A 17377-nucleotide genomic window follows, 5' to 3' on the forward strand; every position below is an offset into this window, starting at 1 on the left:
ATTTGCCCTGTAATGGGTACTAGTAGCAATTGTTTAATCTTTTTAATTTATTATGCTTTTTTTATTCTCAATGCCTCGGGGAAAAGACTCATTGACCTGATCTGTCCTGGGGAAATGGTCTATCATATGAGAGAAATAATTGACATATTAAAAAATAAAGTGGAAGCAAACTTTGATTAAATTAACACACTGCATCTTATGTTAGAAAATTTAAAAGTAGCAGGATGATTATTAAAAAATAAAGTGGAAGCAAACTTTGATTAAATTAACACACTGCATCTTATGTTAGAAAATTTAAAAGTAGCAGGATGATACTTCTTGAATCTCTCAAGTCTAAGCTGCTCATCTTCTGATGCCACTATCCTAACCTCAGGCTGAACTGGAACAACAGGCTGCGCTGGCATAACCTCTAGGACCTGATCGACATGGACCTGCTGCCTTGACTACAGGCTGCGGGAGTCTAAGCTCCTCCCCCAGCCTGAGATGTGGCTGGGGCAAGTGGAATCAACCCCGCGTGAGCTAGAGTACTGAACATGCCCAAGAACTGTTCGAGGGTCTCCCGAAGTGTAGGGGTGGCAACAGGCGCCTCGAGTGCTTGTCCCCCAACCAAAGCTGCTGGTGGTTCCTCAGTCACAGCTCGCGCAGGTGCTGTCGTTTCACCACATGCCCCTTCTCGGCCTCTGCCTTGGGCACGACCTCTCGCGGCTCTAGCGGGGGGCAGGGGTGTCTGGTCATCAGATCCAACAATGCTTGTCCTCACTATCTTTGAGAGAATAGAAAGTCAAAGATTTAGATTTCGAAGTCAACCAATTCGCTAAGGAATCAAAGAAGTGAAGTTTTCTATCAGTTCTGTAGCATCTCAAGGATAAGTACAAACGTCTCCATACTGATCCGCAAGACTATACTAAACCAACTTATGGTTTGTAATGCCTATGAACCTACAACTCTGATACCGATTTGTCACGACCTCAATTTCACTCCTTATGATGTCGCGATGACACCTAGTCGCTAAGACTAGGTAAGCCTAACATTTAATAATAACTTGGCAGAAATAATCAACAGAAATACTAAAGCAAGACTAATAAACTCATATAAACTTAAATAGGATCTCAACTACACATATCCCAAAACTGGTGGAACTGAGTCATAAGCTCTACAGAATAAACTACAATGTCTACTACAACACTGTCCGAATGGGAAATACTGTTGCGCCCCCTTTTTTCCTCCGCGGAGAAAAGTAGGGGTTTCAACATTCATGGGGAACAACTCGTTTCCTTTTGGAAATTGGGTATTTGAAGAGTCGCCACCTAACGGATTATGGTGCGTGAGGGTACCTAGAGCTATTAACTCTTGGATTGGTTTGCATTAGCAGAGATTTAGGGTAAGGGCTTGAAATAACCTTGAGGGGAAGGTGTTAGGCACCCCTCGCAGTCCACAACGGTGGGTCCCCGCCGAACTTAACTTATGAATTAGTCCATTAAAAAATAAATAGTTGAATCAAATAATTTGCAAGTAAAGCACGTTGGACGTTGTATAACTCAAGCAATAAGACAAATATTTTGAACAAAGTTGTATACATATAAAACAAAGTTTTAAACAGAAGGGATTTGGGAAAAGAGGGGTCCTAGGTTGGTTAGCCTATAGGATCACCCCACACAATGTCCGGTAAACACTCCTCAATGAGGGGCTACATGTGACATTAGCACGTAGTAATCATATCCCATATCTACCATTCTCACCCCCTTAGTGATTATTAAAGCGAGTGTTGGTTAGTGATCTCTATTGCTTGATGTTACTCGTCCCTTCTTAATGGTCCTGGAGGAAATTTAGGACCTCTACCTATAGGCAGTTCTAGACAGACCCCTAAGGTTTAAAGGAGAAAATACTAAGGCGACAGGCAAGAACAAATAGGACCTTAGCACATAAGGCAGAAAAGAAGCAATTAGAGGCTCCAGTTACATCCACAAACAACACACATAAGCAGCACGACTCAAACACAAATAAGGGCTGTATTGTTAATTGGTATCCTAAGACATGATGTCTGAGTGAATATCAAGACATAGAAGATATGCGGTTTACTTTATAAACTCATAAGTAATGCCCCTATCAGTTTGCCTACTGATTTTAAACTTGTTGAATCAAACAACATTAAGCAGCATAAATAGTTTCAGAGTTGCAGGATTTGAAAACGCCCTATAGGCTTACCTACACGCTTAATAGTGGTGTCCTAAGAGCATGATAACTACGTTTGATATAGTAAAAATAGTGGGAAGATTTTAAAACAGACTCTTGAGTTCCTATAGGCATGCTTTCTAGTAGTAAATTAGAGCAGTACTCGAAAGAATTCATTTCAGGGAAAACAAACCACTAATTAGACCAGTTTCGAAATAAACTAATCATGAACTGGATTGACTTATTTAAACTAAACTGATTTTAGATCTATAGGCTGAATTTCTGATGTTGTTCCCTATAGGCATGATATCTAATTGTTAAGAGCTGATGTTAGAAACTTGTAGGCATGATAACAAATGGAAACACATGTAAATACCATGTTATAACAAAAGTTGAAATGGATCATATTCTATAGGCCTGGTATCTACTTGTGAAGTTGATTTTAAGACATATAAACATGCTTTCTATTATTGTAAACACTTGAGACCTATAGACATGATTTCTAACATGGTAAGACAAACATAGCGAATATAGAATCCTATAGGCATGGTTTCTACCCATATTACCCCGCAAATATTTAACTACCCATCCTTTTTCACTAGTCACCCCGATATTTGTTTACAAATTATTACAAACCAGATGAATGAATTACATAAATAGATAAAAAGAACAAGAAGAAGTTACACTATAGGGAGCCTGAAGCAGGCGCAGGTAATTTCCCAAACCTCCAATAGCCTCAAATGCCAATTTCATAGACAATATCATTGTCTAGGTGCGTCAGAGTTCCCTAAGGATCTCAAGGATCCCGGACAGTGCTCATACCTAGACTTTGTAACCAAATTGAGTAAGTGCAGTGTGGAAGGGCCAACCTCAATGTGCCAGAGTTCAGAGGGTTGTCAAAAGGATCCCAAGGCAGTACACATACTGGAGGAGGCAGAACCTAGTGACTTAAGAGTAGAGTGAGAGTGCTTGATATAGTTTGAAAAGGTTTCAGTAGGAAAACAATGTTACAAGAGATTTGCTTGAAATAGTTTTGTAAAAAAATAGGGAGTTATTAAATAAGACAATTTTGAAAAGGGTAAGGTGACTAACAATCAATCAAACCAAATACAGAATTAGAAGAAGTTCATCAGCACTTCAATACATGGAGTTAAACAGGTGCACATATCCACTCAAGGGGTAATGGGGATTTGGGGTAAGTATAGGGCACATAATAAGCACAGATGCACATAGGTACAGAATTAGAGAATCCTTGAAAGGGGTTCAGAAGATTATGGGATAGCTATTGGTACCAATACAGTAGGAGTTTCAGAAACAATCATAGAATCAACCATTTAAAGTGACAGATCAGCTTGCATATCAAAACTGGATAACAAGTAGACAAGCATTCAAAGCAAGGTAGAGTCATATTGAGATAAACTACTAAAGGAGGGGGTAGAACATGTTCTGAAAAGCCTTAAGAAGGTTAGACTAGCATGCTAGATGAAGTAGTAATGTAAACATGTCAATTGCATGTTGAACAACATAAATAGAAACAAATGAGGAATATGATAAACTGAAGTAGTAAAAGAAATATATTGGTTTTGAGACTTGAATTAAAATCAGAACATACCAGCAGAGGGATGGTAAACACTTGAGGGATGGTAAACACAAAGTGAGGAATAAGAAAGCATAATAGCTAGCCTTAGCTTGCAACCGGCTAACTCAGAATAATAGCAAGTAACCAAAGAGATAGCAGAAAGTTTTTTGAGTATGAGAGAGCTTTTTGAACCAATGTGTTCATGTCCTTGTGTTAATGAGAGAGTATGTATATATATAGTAGTTCGAAACTAGGTAAAATAAGTCAAGAATCACAATAGTATAGTAATTATGGAACTCAGAACCAACTAGAGAGCAAAATCAGTACAAGTACTCCCTTAATTTAAGGGAATCAGTTCAAACCGTAAGAACAAGTAACAAATAAGGAAAAAAATCAATGTACGATCAATAAGGAAAGATTTCAAATTCAGTAAGTATAGGGTAAACAATTAGGGCTAAGTTTAGAAAACTCTAATTAAGGAGATAGTCAGTAAAAATAAAGTACCAACACCGACAAGGTAGGAGAATCAATCGATTTGAATAGAATGGGTAGGAATCGAAGGTTTAAAGGAAGGTCTTCAAATCAAACCATGAAATAGGGAATCCAGAATCAATCAAAGAGAAAGTCATGAGTCAATGTTCTAGCATATAAATAGAGTGAGATAAGAATAACCAGACATAGCAAACATGAAGGTTAAATAACACTGATAGAAAGAGGCAAGTTTTGAATGGTCAAGATGAACACAAGCACATAGAGTTGATGTAAGTTAGGCTAAGAAACTCAATAGAAACATATTCGAGGCAAGATAGTCACAGAAACACAAACAAGAACCGGTCAGTCACAAAACCAAACGAAGAAACCTAGAAAATTAGGGCTTTTAACATAGACGAGTTAAAGATGTGATAAACTCATAGAATCCGTTAAAATAGTGCAAGAAATAGAAATTTAAACACAAAGAATCAGTTAAACAAGGGTTTAAAAAGAAGTTCTGAAACCCTAGTTTTAGAAGCAGGTGAAAAACACTTAAAATCAACGATTCTTGTAAAGAGTTTCGAGGACAGTATAAAACATTAAAAGAACAAACTCAAATCATCTTAGATCTGTGCAGATCTAGGAGATATAGGAAGAAATTAGGGTTTCAAAAGAAACCCATATAGAGATGAAAGAACCTGTCTAAAATCCCAAGGATCGTAACAAATGCAACATGATTTTGCTCAAAATTACACTGGAGTAGCCAAGAACAGACAAGTGACGAACCCTAGATGCAAGTCGACATGGCCCTAGGCCCTTGAAGAACTTAGAGAAGGCATACATGGCATGAGAGAAACCATTGGAGGCTTAGGAGACGATGAGAGGTCACCGGAGATGACCAGAGAAGAGAGGTCGGTGTTTGAAGGGATAAGATTAGGTTGAGAGTGTTTTGATAGAGGAGAGGATCTTAGGGCGGCGGATGAGGGAAAATGGTTAGGATTGGGGGGTCGTTTGGAATAAAAAAAGATCAACGACCAGGATTTGATAGGTTTTGGGTTGGGTAGGTGCATTTAGGGCCTGGGTAGGGTTATTTAATCCGAAATTAGGCTGGGGTATTGGGTTTAATTGAGGCTAAAATTAAAATGCAATTTGGCTAGATTTTAAATAGCCAATTTATCCCCATATAATTTATAATAAATAATAGATAATCTTCTAAAAAATAACTTCATGTTCTAAAATGATTTAAAATATATATTCAACATTTTAAAAATGTAGAATGTCGATTTTATGCATATAAATATTTTTATACATTAATAGGGCTAATATTGCAATTATATGCAAATTAGTTTTAAGAATATAAATGTAATTATAAAAGTGCACTAAAAAATATTTTAACAATATTTTGGCATAAATATAGAATTTAAATGACTAAATTACCACAACAATAATTTGAGATAAATATTGTGGATTTTATGAGTAAAAAGGGAGGAAATAAATCAATTTAAAATCTTTAAAATTATAGAAAAATTATAAAAACCTTGTGCATGCTTATATATGCATATATATGCTATTTTGAAAGTATTTATGTATATTAAAATATATATGAAAAAATTGGGTATCAATAGCTGCTCCTGTTTACACGGGAAGGATGAAAAGAGTTTTCGGGCAAAGAAATGATGGCCAATTTTGACCGGCGGGATGCTTTGGAATCATTGCAAGAACAGACAAGAGGTGCCGAAGCGGTTATGGTGAGAGGTTAAAGCTCGGAACAGTTGAAGTAACTGGAGTGAGATCGCTCCTCCTAGGATAGCGGTTGCTTATTGGTTACCTGCAGATAAAACATATATTTGCGAAAATTTAAACATGATGCAAATTCCCTTTGGACCATGAAGGTTGTCTTCGGACGGTTAAAGATGACGTCCTCAGACCATGACGTCTTGGGCCATGAATTGTTCAGTGAGGGATTCGCAGGCCATGAAATGATGTTCTCGGGCCATGAAGATGGTGCCTCCGAACCATGACGCCTTTGAATAATGATATGCAAGTTTGAGAGATCCTCAGGCCATAGCATAGTGTCTTCGGGCTATGAGGATGATGCTTTTAGACTATGATGCCTTCGGATAGATTGGTGATATTTCAGCCCATGATATGCAATAATATGATGTTAACAAGACAAGGCTTAGTCTTGTGAAATGGAGGGCAGAGCTTAGCCCGATAGAAGAGCAAACAGATAGTGCTAGAAATAGAGCAATTAGTCCTTATGCGAATGAGGAGGCAAGGATTAGCCTCATGCAAATATGGAGGCGGGGATTAGCCTCATGTAGGTATGGAGTCAAGGATTAGACTCATGCAAATATCGAGGCAGGGATTAGCCTCACACATGTAAGGAGCCAAGGATTATGCTCATTCAAGTAAGGAGGAAGGGATAAGCCTCATGCAAGTATGGATTCAAGGATTATACTCAAGCAAATAGGGAGGCAGGGATTAGCCTCATGCAAGTATGGAGGCATGCATTAGCCTCATGGAGTCAAGGATTAGACTCATGCAAATAGGGAGGCAAGGATTAACCTCGTGCAGGTATGGAGGCAAGGATTAGCCTCATATGGTCAAGGATTAGACTCATGCAAATAGGGAGGAAAGGATTAGCCTCATGCAGGTATAGAGTCAAGGATTAGACTCATGCAAATAGGGAGGTAGGGATTAGCCTCATGCAAATAGGGAGGCAATGATTAGCCTCATGCAAATATGGAGTCAAGGATTAGACTCATGCAAATAGGGAGGTAGGGATTAGCCTCATGAAAGTATGGAGGCAGGGATTAGCCTCATAGAAATAGGGAGGCAGGGATTAGCCTCATGCAAGTATGGAGTCAAGGATTAGACTTTCTGCCCCAGTTTCTTAACTGATTACTAACTTTTTGGTATGCGATGGCGTTGGCTAGACTTGCTCTGAAATTTTGAGGACCCTCTTCAAAATTCTGCCCCAGTTTCTGATCTTTGGGGAAATGAAAATTTTATTATGATATGACCGAATCCATAAGGCTGCCTACGTATCCCCTCTTAAACGGGAATCAGGTCAAGCGTAGTTCAATTACATCAGATGATGAAATGTAAATAATCTAAGCATAGTATCTCTTGACCGGCGTTTGAATTGATTGGTTTCGGCCAAATTTCTCCATCCATTTCCGCGAGTGTGAGTGCACCTCCTGTAAGCACCCTGTGAACCATGTATGGACCTTGCCAGTTGGGGGAGAATTTCCCTTTGGATTCATCTTGATGCGGGAAGATCTTCTTCAACACCAACTGACCTGGTGCAAATTGCCTTGGTTTGACCATTTTGTTGAAAGCTCTGGACATTCTGTTCTGATAAAGTTGGCTGTGACATACTGCGTTCATCCTTTTTCCATCTATAAGGGCCAGTTGTTCATAGCAGCTCCTTATCCACTTTGCATCGTTGAGTTCAGCTTCTGGTATGATTTTTAAAGAGGGAATCTCTACCTTGGATGGGATGACAGCCTCGGTACCATAAACCAGCATGTAGGGAGTTGCCCCGGTTGATGTGCGAATTGTGGTGCGGTACCGCAATAGAGCAAATGGTAACTTCTTATGCCATTGTTTGTGGTTCTCTACCATTTTCCTTAGTATATTCTTAATATTTTTGTTGGTGGCTTCTACGGCTCCATTCATCTGAGGTCTGTAGGCTGTGGAATTCTTGTGCTTGATTTTGAAAGTTTCACACATAGCTTTCATTAGATCACTATTGAGATTGACGGCGTTGTCAGTAATAATGGACTCAGGAACTGCGAATCGGTAGACAATACGATCCTTGACAAAATCTGCGATGACTTTCTTGGTTACAGCTTTGTAAGATGCAGTTTCTACCCATTTTGTGAAGTAATCAATGGCTACCAGAATAAACCTGTGTCCATTTGAAGCAGTGGGCTCAATCTGACCAATAACATCCATTCCCTATGTGGCGAATGGCCAAGGTGAGCTTGTTGCATTGAGCTCATTTGGCAGCACTTTTATCATGTTGGCATGCAATTGACATTGAAAGCATTTGCGGACATACTGAATGCAATCCGTCTCCATAGTCATCCAAAAGTAACCTGCCCTGAGTATCTTCTTAGCCAAGACGAAACCATTCATGTGTGGGCCATAGGTTCCTACATGCACGTCCTCAAGTAGCTTAGAAGCTTCCTTTGCGTCGACAGATCTTAGTAAGCCCAGATCAGGAGTTCTTCTGTACAAGTTTCCTCCGTTGTGGAAGACGTGATTTGACAATCTCCGGAGTGTGTATTTCTGAGTGTGATTTGCATGCTCTGGGTGTTCTCCTTTCGATAAGTACTCTTTTATGTAATGGAACTAAGGCTTTCCATCTGCTTTTTTCTCGACATGAGCATAATATGCCGGCTGATTATGAATCCTCATCAGAATGGGATCAATGTAATTCTTATCTGGATGCTGTATCATAGATGACAAGGTGACCAATGCATCGACAAACTCATTCTGAATTCTGTGCACATGTCTGAATCTATCTTCGTGAACCTCTTTCTCAATTCCTGCACTTGGTGCAGATATGGCAATATCTTGGAATTCTTTGTGACCCACTCTTCTTGTACCTGGTGTACAAGCAAATCTGAATCACTAATTACCAGTAACTCCTGAATGTTCATATCGACTTCCATGTTGAGTCCTAGTATGCAAGCTTCATACTTTGCCATGTTGTTGGTGTAGAGAAATCTGAGTTTAGCAGATACCAGATAATGTTGACCCATTTCTGATACCAAGACCGCTCTAATACCTATTCCTTCGAAATTCGCAGCTCCATCAAAGAACATCTTCCAACCGTCGTATGCTTTGGTAATGTCTTCCCCTACGAACGACACTTCTTCATCAGGAAAATATGTTTTCAAAGGTTCGTATGCTCCTTCCACCGAATTTTCAGCAAGATGATCTGCTAATGCTTGCCCTTTGACCGCCTTTTGAGTTACATAGACGATATCGAACTCACTTAGTAGTATCTGCCATTTTAGCCAACATCCCAGTAGGCATGGGTTCCTGGAATATATACTTCAGAGGGTCCATCTTGGATATGAGATATGTAGTGTAGGCGTAGAAGTAGTGCCTCAATTTCTGAGTTGTCCAGGATAAAGTGCAGCAAGTGCATTCAAGGAGAGAATACCATGCTTCATAAGGTCTGAACTTCTTCCTAATGTAATATATGGCTTTCTTTTTCCTTATCGTCTCGTCATGTTGTCCCAGAACACATCCAAAGGCTCCATCCAACATAGATAGATATAGTAGCAAAGGTCATCCTGGTTCTGCCGGGACCAGAACTGGTGCTGTAGATAGGTATTCCTTGATCTTGTCAAAAGCTTTATAACAATCCTCTATCCAACTTGTTTCAGAATCTTTCCTCAGCATCTTGAAGATGGGTTCACATATGACTATGGACTGTGCTATGAATCGACTAATGTAGTTGAGCCGTCCTAGGAAGCTCATCACATCCTTTTTTCTCTTAGGCTGTGGTAACTCCTGAATAGCCTTGACTTTAGACGGATCCAGCTCGATCCCTTGACAACTGACAATGAATCCTAATAATTTTCCTGCGGGAACCCCGAATGCACATTTTGCGGGGTTCAGCTTCAAGTTGTACCTCTTGAGCCTGTCAAAGAACTTTCACAGTTCCACTATGTGATTTGCGGCCCTCTTGGATTTGATAATGACGTCGTCCACATACACCTCTATTTCCTTGTGTATCATATCATGAAAAATGGTTGTCATGGCTCTCATGTAAGTGGCCCTAGCATTATTTAGACCGAATGACATCATCTTGTAAAAATATACACCCCACAGTGTGATGAAAGCTGTCTTCTCTGCATCTTCTTCATCCATCCAAACCTGATGATAACCCGCGAAGCAATCTACAAAGGATTGGAGTTCATGCTTGGTGTAGTTGTCAATCAGGATGTGTATATTTGGTAGCAGGAAGTCGTCCTTGGGACTTGCTCTATTTAAATCATGCTCTATTTAAATCCCGATAATCAACACATACTCTGACCTTCCCGTCCTTCTTCGAAACTGGCACAATGTTAGCTAGCCAGACTGGATATTCAACCACCCTGAGAAGTTTGGCTTTGATCTGCTTGGTAACTTTCTCCTTGATTTTCAGGCTCATATCTGGTTTGAATTTTCTGAGTTTCTATTTTACTGGCAGACACTTGGGATTAGTAGGAAACTTGTGAGCCACTATGGAAGTGCTCAAACCATTCATGTCATCATATGACCATGCGAAAATGTCCTCATATTCTTTTAGGAAACAAATGTACTCTTACTTCTCTGTTAGTGACAAGTGAATGTTGATGCGGGTCTCCTTGACAGTCTCGGCGTCTCCCAAATTTACTGCTTCGGAGACGTCTAGATTGGACTTAGGCTTATTCTCAAAATTTTCAACCTCACTGACAATTTCCTCGGGTATCTCATCTTCTTCCTCTGAATCACTATTCTCATGTTGCGTTGCCTCATTACATGTCACAGTCACTGGTTCATCAGGAAAAGTAATAATAATATTGTAGAAAGGAAAAATGTAAAGATAGTAGTGAATAATAAAGAGCAAATGCATTTGATTAAAACTTGAGAAATTGTCCCGACAAAGTATGGCTCGATGAATCATGCATTCATTTTGAAACAAGTAAAACTCAAAACAAAATTATAGGAAATTTTAAATGCCTAGAATGGCTTATAGAAGTAAATTCTACCAAGCTACCCAGGGACTCGGCGGGCTCGGGATGGTGTGGCGGTCCAGTTTCTAAGAACAACTCCCTTCTCCACAGTCTGAATAATGAGGTCTTCTTCTTCCTCCTCTTTGATTATGGCACCGCAGTTCATGTCCTTATCCTCTAAGAACAAATCCTTCAACCCAACTAGTGCTTCTTCTTCCACAGTCCCCCATATTGTGTCAGCCTAGTGAAAAACTTGTTCCAAACGTGGCACTGGCTGCTCAAAAGGGTAATACGATCCACGCCATGGAGGCACCCAATCATTGTACTCTTGCCATGTATACTGGTATCCGAGCCCAAAGGTGGTACCATGGTTTTTCAGCTATATTGGTGATACCTTAGAGGTTCTTTCCCAACCTTTTGCCGGGTTCATATCCAGACCATGCCAGTATGCTTTCTATTTTGTTACTCCACCACTTATCCTTTTCGACGACATTGACTCGTTCAATGTGATGATAGATTTACCCTCCTAGCCTTCTTCTATGTTTAATGGACGAGATGGTTTGACTAATATAGATGGGGTTACTTCCATCTCCGTGAATGATTACCTCCTGGCAGTTCCATTTAAACTTTACGGCTTGATGTAGTGTGGAAGGCACGACTCCAACATCATAGATCCATGGCCGGCCCAATAGAAGATTATATGAGGCCGGTATGTCAAGCACGTGAAATTCAATGTCGAACCAAGTTGGCCCCATCTTTAAGCAAAGGTTGATTTCCCCGATCGTGGCCCTTTATGACCCATCGAAAGCCTTCACATTCATGCTTCCTACCCGTATCTCATGGAAACGTTTGTCCACCTTTTTCAGAGTGTCCAATAGACAAATATTTAGGCTCGAACCTCCAAGACCCTGGCAATGAACTTGTCTTCAAATTGCACCGTAATATGCAATGCTCGATTGTGATTCAGTCCCTTGGGTGGTAGCTCATCTTCGTGGAAGATGATCTTATGACTTTTCTAGTACTTGCCCAACCATGTTGGCCATTTCTCTGGCGGTGATGTTATTGGGTACATAAGCCTCGCTCAACACTTTTATTAAGGCGTTCTTGTGTGCCTCTAAATTTTGCAATAGTGACAGGATATATATCTGAGCAGGGACTTTGTTCAGATGATCTACAACAGAATACTCCTTTGCCTGTACTTTCCTCCATAGGTCATATGGCCCAGTCTCAATGATAGGCTTCCTAGTAGTGGCCTCCTTACTTGATCCTCCCAAATGTTCCGGTTTATAGACTCTTCCAGTTCTAGTCATTCCTTGTGCAGTGTCAGATTCCTCTACCTTGGCCTTCCCTTTTTGCCGAGCCACGACAACATAATCCCAGGGTATTGCTTTTGAGTTGAATAGGGGTGTGGTTGATACTGTCACAGTGAAAGGTGTGACCATTTTTACTTCAAATGGAGCGGGGTGACTGCGGGTAGAGCCACTTCCACCTCGAATGGAACTAATGCGGTTACCTCAAACTCAATTGGTGCCTGAGTCTGAACCACAATAAGAGTGAGTGTAATTGCAACCTTAAAGTCATTACCTTCTCGAATAAGCCCGATCGACCCCTTAGGGTCCCATTCTTCATTTGTCTCTATCATATGTACACCATCACCTCTGTGATCAGGGAAGGGATTGATGGGGACATTAGGTGCGACTTCCTTTACTTCTATGACCTTGTTGTCAATTAGCGTGTGGATCTTATCCTTCGATGTTCGACACTCAACATTGGTATGCCTTTTCATACCGGAATGGTACACACAAGTTTTGTTCATATTGACCCATTGGGATGGATTTACTAATGCCACAGCGGGAACATGAGTTATGTAACCCGCGACTTTCAACCTTTCATACAGTTGGTCGATGGGCTTAGCAGTGGCGGTGTATTGTCTGGGTGGCTTGCGATCGAAGTTGGGCCTTGATCTTGGTTAATTTTGGCGTGCTGGTGGTGATTGGAAGTGGGATGGTTGGGAGTTATAGGTGTGATGGACAATGGCTGCTTAGGAATATCTAGGAGATGAAGGTGGATATGTAGGCGGTGATGCTTGGTATGTGGGTGGAGGTATTTGATATGTGGGTGGAGGTATCTACTAGGTAAGTGGAGATTTTGGGCCCTGGGCCACATTACTGCCCTAAAATCTCTTTTCTTCAATATTCCACCTGATTGTAGTGCCTTACTCATGGCTTGCAGTGCCTCGAAGTTCGTTACCATCCCTCTCTTGATTATTTCTTCGATTCTTTCTTCGAGTTTGATGATGTCAGAGAATTTATGATTTTTGATAATCATTAACCTCTCATAATATTGTGGATCCTGTGCCCTGACGAAGAATTTATTCATCTGTTCTTCGTCCAAAGAGGGACTGACTTTAGCCGCTTCCGACCTCTAACGAGTAGCGTATTCATGAAAAGTCTCAGTAGGTTTCTTCTTAATATTCTGAATATAGAAAACATCCAATGCGTTTTCTGTGTTGAACCTGAACCGGTCTATGAAATTCGATGCCATGCTTACCCAATTGAACCATTTCTTGGGATTTTGGCTGATATAACAAGACAAAGCATCCCCAGTAAAACTCCTCATAAAGAGCTTCATCCAGATCTTTTCATCTTTCCCGACCCCAACAAGCTTGTCACAATAGGTCCTTAGATGAAACCTGGGGTCACCTGTGCCATCGAACATTTCGAACTTGGGAGGTTTGTACCCCTCCGGTAGTTCGACATCCGGCTATATGCACAGATTTTCATAGTTCAAACCTTCTATTCCTTTGTCACCCTCAACACCTTGAACTCGGCTTGTTAACTTCTTGAGTTCTTCAGCCATGTTTTTAATGAGTAGGTCCTTCTCGGAAGATTCCAGTGTATATGAGTGAGGTGTAGTTTCCACATATATAGGGTTGCTCTATTGGGTGCCAGGGACTTGGGTGTACTAATGGTCATTGGTGGAGTTTTGGGGATCGGGAATGAGTTGTGGCATATTTTGGGGAGTGTGGTAAGTGGTGATTGGTGGGTACTGAATTGGTTGATGGTGATGTTGTGGTGGAGTTGGTATTGGTAGTGGATTGATATTTTGGGGGTGGAGTTGCGTATTAATTTGGTGCAGTAGGATTTCATGGCTGTTAGTTTTGTGTGTTCTCAGGAGGTGTTGGGTTCTTTGTGTTTTGTTGGTGGATATTAAAGACATTGAGGGTGAATGACAAGTTTGCCAAGTTGCGAACCTGCTCAAGTTCTCCTTGCAATTCCAGTATCTTTTGTTCCAGTCTCAAGACTAGATCAATATTATCCTTTCAGATTCCACTTAAGTCGTCCATTTTTGTTTTGCCTTTTCCTTTTGTGTTGCTTGGAGGAGGAGGAGGTGGAGGGCCTCTAGATCTGGTGTGATACGCTAATGAGGCCTGTATGAGTGAACCAACCTAAGGGAATGGTAATAATAAAAATAAGAAGAAGGAAAAAAACAAAAAGGTAACAAGTCAGTGAGGATCCTGAAATGTTTGCAGTATTTAAACACATATTGCGGAAATGTAAATTCGCGTCTTAGTTTGGGAACCTCGTTGTGCCCTAGGTAGGCCTAGCGACAAATAGATTTGGAGAAATTTTAATGCCAATAAATTCTTCATTTCATAAGATAAAAATAGACGAATCCCAAAATGACACTAAGATAAAATAAGTCACTACTGGCACTTGGCCTTATTATATTGTTAGGAAAAAGCAAATAAATCTAGCCTATTTGGTCCCAGAAGGACCTTCCCCATATTCAATCTTCCAGAATCCATCATATAGATCCCCCAGCTCGCGCAGCCCTAGTAGCAAGTAGGCCCTGGCCAGATGTCCTCCTTCAGCATTCTGGCAATTTTCAATCCACTTTATGACTTTACCTTCCAACTCCACTATTCCTCGCTCCAGATATTCCAGTTTCCTGTTGGAAGTGACTTCCATTTCTTTCCATTCTTCGATCAACCTCGCATTCCTCTCATGTATTTTCGGGTGCTCATTCTCAGAGTCGTGGACCCTTTTGCGCAGCCTGTTGTATTTGACTTGAGCTTCAGCTTCATCATCTATGATTCTGTTCCCTCGATTGGCCCTTGGTGTCACCATTTCTTTCAGATTGTCTTCCAACCATGCCGAGTAGAGAGGCTCGCACCTTGCATAATACCTGTCTAGATCAACGGTGTTCTTCTCCACAATGATTTTGCAGTGCATGTGCTGAGCTTGGCACTTGTAAGGGACGTCATTGTCTTGAAAGTCTTCCCTGAAATGACTCATCTTGACAACCCTTGGTACAACCTATTTTCTTCCTACTTGCCTCATAACTCGCATAGGGACATATAGGTATATTCCTCTCAACCCGATCAACACCAAGTGCGGAGCATCCCTGGATCTGATAATAATTTTGTCTGTTGGGAACCATTCAAACATCCATTTCACATGTTCCTCAACCAGATTGTTGAAGAACTCTACCTATTCTTTGGCGCTTTTTGGCTGAGCAAATCTGTTTGGAATGTAAGTCATCTGCTTGGGGTGATGGAAGGCAATATGTTTGTTCCAACACCTTCGCAGAAATTCTTGGCGATAGCGACCCTTTTAGAAATGCTCCAACAACCATAACTGCAGCAACAAGTTATAACCCTCGAAATGCTTGACCCCTCTTTGACAACGCTCCAGAGCCCTGTAGATGTCGGCTATGATCATGGGGACTATGGTGTATGTCTGTCCATTAATCCCTTCCATCGAAGTCTTGGCAACCATGGCCAACCTAGTGTGGATTCTTTCCTTTTTCATTGGGAACACTATCAGGCCTAAGAAGCACACAATGAATACAAACACTCTATGGTGGATATGACCTAGAGATGTGAGAGAGATCTCATCGTGGTAGGTACAGAAAGACTTGCTATGGCCATACCTCTCGTACAAGTATTCGAAAGGTATGTAAGATTCCTTCAAGCACACTAGGTCGATATTCTTTTTCAGCCCCATCATCTTTAAAAATCCCCTGTCAGTATGATTTTCTGGTACCAATAACTCGGGACTATCCCAAGTCAACCCCTCAAGCTCTCCAATTTCTTCTAGGAGTGGTGTCATTTCTATGTCACTGAAAAGAAACACAACCCTTTCACTATCCTAGAATAAAGTGGCAGCCTCGATCAGTTTGTTGTTTGACTCGATATCTGGCAAGGAAGGTAGGTTACCCAGGTATTTTCTCACATGTTTCTTGTTAATTGAGGAAAGGTCCTCCCACCAATCTAGCAGCAATGGTGGGATGTTGCTAACCATACCGAATCTGGGGACCTTGTGCCTCATTTTCTGCAAAACAAAGGGGTTAGGCCTTACCCCACCAGACTCGACTATTTATACATTTATGATCAACATATCGACATTTAGTTCTCCAAATTAATGCACAGAACGTGGTTGTGTCCGTTGGGATTATGGAAAAACCGATGGACTTTTGGATAAGGCTTATCTTAAAGGATCATTATGTGGACAACATATTGATCCTACTAGGTTTGACCATGATGCATGTACGATTTTCACCAGAGTAAGGTTACTATGGGGTTTTAGACTGTTAGCCTCAAGCGGACAACTTGAGGGGGAAGACACAGAACCGTCGACTGCACCGCTGATCGACTAGTTTTACCACAAAAAAGCCTTTCCAAATTTAAGGGTAGTAAATAGGAAGAGTGCAACCACTAATTAAAGCGTTGCTATAGGATTTGATACGCATGAGTGGAATATGATGTGGAACATGATTTATGTAGCAGTTGATAACATGTAGTCAAGTATTTGCACATAGGGAAAAATAAATACAACATTTAAATAATTGAAAGACAGTTACAGGAAAAGAAAACAAAGAGACAAGTCAGTTTTATGGAGAAAGAACCATAAATGCTTAAAAGAAAATGGCGGTTAAATTCAAATAAGAGAGAAGAGTACGGGATAAAGCATGCTTGGACTAATTATTAAAAGATAATTTCATTATGGTAAGAGCCTAAAAGGTATCCCCAGCAGAGTCGCCATGTTGTCGCACCCCTTTTTTCCTCTGCGGAGAAAAGTTCGGGTTTCAACATTCATGGGGGAACAACTCGTTTCATTTTGGGAATTGGGTATTTGAAAAGTCTCCACCTAACAGATTATGGTGTGTTGGGGCACTTAGAGAGATTAACTCTTGGATTGGTTTGCATTACAAGAGATTTAGGGTAAGGTCTTGAACTAACCTTGAGGGGAAGGTGTTAGGCACCCCTCGTGGTCCACAACGGTGGGTCCCAGCCAAACTTAACTTATGAATTAGTCCATTAATAAATAAATAGTTGAATCAAATAATTTGCAAGTAAAGCACGTTGGACGCTGTATAACTCAAACAATAAGACAAAGATTTTGAACAAAGTTGTATACATATAAAACAA

This window comes from Nicotiana tabacum, chromosome 5 (genome assembly GCF_000715075.1).
Source record: "Nicotiana tabacum cultivar K326 chromosome 5, ASM71507v2, whole genome shotgun sequence".
NCBI classification, from domain to species: Eukaryota; Viridiplantae; Streptophyta; class Magnoliopsida; order Solanales; family Solanaceae; genus Nicotiana; species Nicotiana tabacum.